The sequence below is a fragment of the Amblyomma maculatum genome, chromosome 4 (assembly GCF_055883805.1).
Source record: "Amblyomma maculatum isolate TAMU_Amacu chromosome 4, ASM5588380v1, whole genome shotgun sequence".
Lineage (NCBI taxonomy): Eukaryota > Metazoa > Arthropoda > Arachnida > Ixodida > Ixodidae > Amblyomma > Amblyomma maculatum.
The window spans coordinates 192,170,657-192,177,087 of NC_139347.1; positions in this window are offsets into that span (position 1 = coordinate 192,170,657).

The window sequence follows — 6,431 nt, forward strand, 5'->3', positions numbered from 1 at the left end:
AGTGCGACGTCCTCGGCGACCCGAAGCTGATGCGGCAGGTCCTCAATGGTAACGCCCACTTTGAGCTTCAGCATGACCGTTCGCGTCGTTGAAGCCTTGTCGACACACCCTTGCACTTTCCACTTTTCTCTTTATATTTCGGTCACTTTTCCAAAAGCCGCCAACGCCGCTCGCACATCATCGTCGTGCACGCCGTGAAGCAGCCAGAAAAGTTTTAGCCTGATGCCTTGGTTACAGGGGTCAATAACCACGCATCGGTGCTCCTTGACTTCAAAAGCTTCGGCTTGCAAAATCTTCGCTTTCTCCTCTTCAACTTTAAAAGTTACCGCCCATACGTGATTCATTTGATATGCCGCGAGGGCAACCACTTCCGGCAAAAGTGAAAAACGAGCGAGGGAGTCTCGAAAGTGCTCCACCCGGTACGGCCTGGCTTTTATGTCGCCATGCAAAAGAACAGTATGCAAAACACTCGAACCTGTAGGCAGATGCGGCAGAACCAGTTCATAATCCTTGGCAGGCCTTTCCGTACTCCTGATACCACGGCCCAGCTGGGCCGCTGAATCCGCTCTTTGGGAGCACATGATACACACGTCCGTCACGCTCGGTGGCCGGAAGTAGAATGCTCAGGCCACGAGGGCACTTTTTTTTTTTTGAGCATAACCGGTAGATGCCTTTTCAAGCGTTGTAAGGGCCTAAATAGCAGTGAAGGTCAGGCGTATCTGCCGGCATAAGGAAGCATTCAGAAAAGCGAGAAAAAAATTTGATACCCTCGGCAGGATTCGAACCCGCAATCCCCGGTTTAGGAGACCGATGCCTTATCCATCACGCCACGAGGGCACTTTTTTTTTTTTTGAGTATAACCGGTTGATGCCTTTTCAAGCGTTGCGTAAGGGCCTCAATAGTAGTGAAGGTCAGGCGTAACTGCCGGCATAAGGAAGCATTCACAAAAGCGAGAAAAAAATTTGATACCCTCTGCAGGACTCGAACATGCAATCCCCGGTTTAGGAGACCGATGCCTTATCCATTAGGCCACGAGGGCTTTTTGCTTTCTTTCTTTTTTCTTTATTACCGACTTGGCAACTACAAAGAACGATGAAAAGTCACATGGAATTAAAAACACAAGTCACTTTCTGACAGGTTTCTTGTGATAGAATGGATTAAGTGGCATGAGCTTGTCCAAGACTGGCAGCCATTCCGGGGGTTCAGATTGCCCTCCGAAAACATCACGCGTGTACATTACACTTTCAACAAAATACTGATGGGCTGGGTGTACGACAACATGCTCACGGCGAACATCCATCCGCGTTCTCCATATTCTGTGCATACACAAGACCATTAATAAATCACTGGGCACTTCTCCTGGCTGGGCGCATGGAAGGTAGCGTATGCCAAACGGCGTTATTGGTAAGTCCTTTTGAATAGTACGCTGTAGCACGTCCCACAAAAAAAAAAATCGCATCGTGACAATCAAGGAAAATATGCTCTATGGATTCCAGCTTTTTGCAAATTAAACAGTCAGCAGACCAAGGCACAAAAAGGCCTTTGCTTTCCAGCCATGGCTTCACCGGAAGAGTGCCGGTATGCAATTGAAAAAAGAAAGATTTAGCGGACGATCTGATGGGCATTCTTTTCACTCTTTTCAACACGTCCCGCTCCGGACCCAAAGCATATACAGCGCGATAAAGAGGCACAGGTAAAAAGGTTTCCAATAAATCTTTGTACAGCCGTTTTCGCATAACAGTACAGATATACTCATTTGAAAATCTCGCCTTCACTATTTGGAAGGACGCGACAACTTCGCGAAGAAAAGCACTTAGAGCCATTGGCCCTGTAGACATAGTCGAAACTACATATTCCGGCAGTGAATCCCGCAATCGCACCTGGATTAGCGTTCTAAGAAAAACATCGCTTTGTTCGCGCAAAAAAAGAGCCTGGTTACAATCTGCTTTAAGTATAAATGTGACAATCCCATTCCACCATTATGCACCGTATGAAACACATTGCATCGACTGGTACGCTCCCATGTTGAAGCCCACACAAACGTCGCAAATACCCTATGCAGTTTTTGAACAGAGATTCTTGACATAGATAACACTTGCAGCATGTAAAACATTTTTGCAACTAGGAACATATTGCAAACGGTAGCTCTTGCGAACATAGAAAAGTTATGTCCTCCCCATTTGTTTGTTTGGGTTTTCACTTGCTCAACTTCCCCGGCCCAACATTCCTTGCTTTCACGGTAATGCTTTAGTGGCACACCAAGGTAATTGCCTGGCGTTATTGTCCATTGCATACTGGAGAACAGTTCAGGCGCGTATTGCGTTTCCATTCCAAAATCCTAAACAGTTTGCCCAACTAATTTCACTTCCACTTGCAGTGCAAAAAGCAATGGCTTCTTTTACAACTTCTTGCACGCTCTCATGGTCAGTACAAAAACCGCAACATCGTCCGCGTAAGCCAAATCCCGAACTTCACTTTGAAAAAATCTATAACAACGTATGTTTGGCCTTGTAAGCAATCTTAAAGAGAAAGGCTCCAGAGAAAGCGCAAACAAAAGGGGAGACAGAGGACCGCCCTGCCTTACTGACGACTGAACAGGTATACGATCGGTTAAATGCTTATTCACGACCAGTCTAGCTGAACAGCACTCGTAAACCATTTTCACGCCATTTGTGATCACGGAACCAGCATTGACATACTCTAAAACAGAGAACAAAATCTCATGTACCACTTTATCAAATGCTTTGTGGAGGTCTAATTGCATCAAGGCTACGTGGTCATGCATCGCGTCACAACATTCGAGAACACTCCTTGCTGCGTGTATATTAGTAAAAATGGTCCTTCCTTTTATACCGCATGTCTGATGTGGGCCTACAAGAGAAGTAATTACACGTTAGAGTCGTCGCCCTAATACTTTCATGTATATTTTATAGTCAACATTCGTTAGACTTATAGGACGGTAAGACGTTGCAGACTGAAGCCTAACTGAGTCATCTGTTTTCGGGATGAGTACAACTTGTGACATTCGAAAAGACGGAGGAGGTACGTTCTTTTCGTAGCATTCACTAATAACTCTTTCCAGTAAAACAGCCATTTCAGTTGGAAAGGCCTTGTATATGGCAGCACCGAGACCATCTGGTCCGGGTGACTTATTGGAATTTAATTCCCCGATAACGGCCTCAATTTCCTCGGAAGTAATACTTGCTTCAAGTGTCTGCGCCACTTCGTCTTCTACTCTTGGCATCAGCGACAGAAAGTCTTTTCTGAAGCGTTCAATGTCCGGTGTTTTCAGGCTAAACAATTCCCTGTAAAATTGTACAAACGCCCGTTCAATCGTTTTCTTTTCCGAGGTAACTACGTTCTGATAGCAGATTTCTTTTATCTCCTTTGACACTGCGTACCGTTTTTCATCACTAAGTGCCCTTTTCGTGGGCGTCTCTCCGAGCCACAATTTTTCGCTGCGTGCCCTTATCACCGCACCGCGATACTTCTCTTCGTCTGTCACCTCAAGTTTTGTTTTTATCCTTTTAATATCTTGGGCGAACAAGCCAGGCTTAACGGTCTCCATGCTAAGCATGTATTCAAGTGTGCTACGAAGTTCTTTTTCTTGTTCTCCTTCTTTACGTCGGAGAGTGCATGCTCGGTCAATAGCAGCTATCTTTATATCGCACTTAAACTGCTACCATGCTTGTGTAAAATTAGTGTCATTTTGTAACATATGCGTAATATATTCTTTCACTTTAGTGATAAACTCTTCATTCAGCAGTAGTTTTTCATTAAATTTCCATAGATCCCAATTGAACTTTGTTGCCTTACTTTTCATATCTAGAGCACGGCCGCTCGATGGAAGCGCACTGGTGCGGCCTGGTGCGTCGCGCCGCCGTCAATGGACAAGCGCGTCCTTGGAGAGTTTACAGTTGCGCCCGCTATTTCTGCTGAGGGCGCCACTGTTCGGGGACACGTCGCCGCCGGGGTCGCCGGCTCTGAGCGCGCGGTTTGCTTCCTTTCTGGGGGCGTGCGCCTCGCGTCTGGGTGGTAAATGCAAACTTTTTTGTGCGCGCGTGTGCAAGCACGTTAACGTTGAGACTGGATGCGTTTGTTTTTTTTAAGGCGGAAGCCGTTCTAGGCTCATGGAGCGAAAATCTATGCGCAGAAGCTGTGCCTGTTATCTGTGCGTCGCATCTGTGCACTGGTGTGCCAGTCACAAAAGCGGACGTGCAAGGAGGGAGATTAAAAATAAAAATGATTGATGGTGTTAGGTAGTCAATAAAAGTATAAATAGACATTGATAGAGTTAATGACTAATAATGCTTAATAATGAATAAAATGATTTGTAATGACCAGTATATCAAACTTCGACATGTAATGACCGCAATTGATTAGAAATGAGTAAAATTGCTTAGCGATGTGTGGTAATGACTATAACAGCTAGGCATGACTCATCATTACTGTTAATGACTACGAAATGACCAATATGTGAAACGATGACATGTAATGAATGACCACTGCTGATCCTAAATGAGTAACCTGCTTAGTTATGAGTGATAAGGGCTACAATGACTACGAAGGCAGACTCATCATAACTGAGAAACGACCAATATATCAACGACTTCGAATGACGAACTGTGGAAAACGATGAGAGACACATGATAGGAGAAGGGTATGTTGTGAAACAGACAAATGTAACGGCTGCAGGCCTCCGTCTTTCCAGACAACAGCGACCTTCTCAGAAGAAGCGAAGCCGACAGGAAGCGTAGAACATGAAAAGGGCGTTCCCGGTCGTGGGGAGCAACGGGAGCGCTTTCCACAAAGGCTACTCACCAACGCCGCTCTGTAAACAGCCGCGCTCATAAATTTTGACACCGCGGCGCCGGCGCAGGGCTGTCGGAGCTGAGGAGCCGAGCGCCGGAAGTAACAGGGAAAGGAGGAAGACGGCGGCCAAGTGTTTCAAGTCGGCGACGCAAGCCAGAAGCTTTTTGTACCCCGTCCTTTTCGGACGTGCCATGTATTCGTACGTAATATAGTCCTCTGTTTTGTTTTCCTGAAAAAAAAAAAAACGTAGTTGTCTCTTTACTTTTGTCTAATGTCGAACCCAAGCTCAAAAGTTATCTCCAATACTGGTGCCGAAACCCGGGACCTTTAGATCATAGTTTCTTGGGAGCCTTTCATCATTGTGTGTGAGCGGACGACATCGTACCGGCTGCCCCTAGGAAAAGCCTCAACGAAGACAACAGTGAAGTGACCGAGAACCATGGAGAAACTTAAAGTGAAGAGGAGAGCGCGGCGGGGACAAAATACAGTCCTGATCAAGGAGGTCGCAACAGCAGTACAGAGCCGGGATGCCAGCGTCGAGACCCTGACAACTCTATTGTACCGACTGGAATGCAGTAATAACGAACTGCGAAAAATCAACGAGGAGTTAGAGGCTTCTATCCCAGAAGAGACGTTCGAGTCGGAATGCATTGAGACCATCCAATACGACGACAGAGCGATTCAGGCCATCGGACAGCTGAAAGGAAGAATAGCTGCAGTGGAGACGACTACAGCTTCATCGCGCGACGTGGCCACGGCACAAGCGATACCATCAGCGCCGCCACAAACCGGGATCAAGCTTCCAGAGCTTCAACTGCAGACATTTAACGGTGAGCTGTCCAATTGGCAACCATTTTGGGAATGCTACAGGAGCGCTGTGCATGAAAATGAGGGCCTCTCCAAAGCTGAGAAAATGCACTATTTGAGAACGTTGCTCTCCGGACCGGCCTTGGCAGCCATCAAGGGGCTGCAGGCCCCAGAAGCATGCTACAGCGATGCTGTAGAAATACTTGCAAGAAGGTTCGGCGACAAGAGCAGGATTGAGCAGGAGTACCTCTCAAGATTAAGAGCATTGCCCACTGTTTTGTCATCAAGTGATGTACGGGGGCTTCGCCGTCTGCATGGTCACGTGCAAGCTGATGTTAGCGGACTCAAAGGAATGAGTCAGCCCGTCAACATATGCGGCAATGTTGACTGAAATCATTTTCTTGGTTCTGCCGAGAGAGCTAGTGGTCGAATTTCATTGACAGGCTAGCCGAGCGACAAGGAAAAATGCCGAGCTCGAATTGGCCACTGATTCCTCAGCTACGACAAGCGAAAGAAGCGAGGAAAGACTTAAAGAAGTGTTAGAGTTTCTCCTATTGGAAACAGAGAGTAGAGAGAGATGCATGGGAAATGCCAATGTTGTGCATGAAAGTCACAAACCCAAGCGCAGTACCCAAGACGACCGCCAAACCCGCGTACGTAAATTCTCCCCGACCGCAAGTGCCGCGGTGCTGCATGCTAATTCTTCCAAGGCCGAAAACTGTTTCTTTTGTGCATCTCAAGAGCACAATACAGAAGGCTGCCCATCAGCCCTCTCCATCGGTGAAAAAAGGACCAAACTAGCCAAGGCAAGA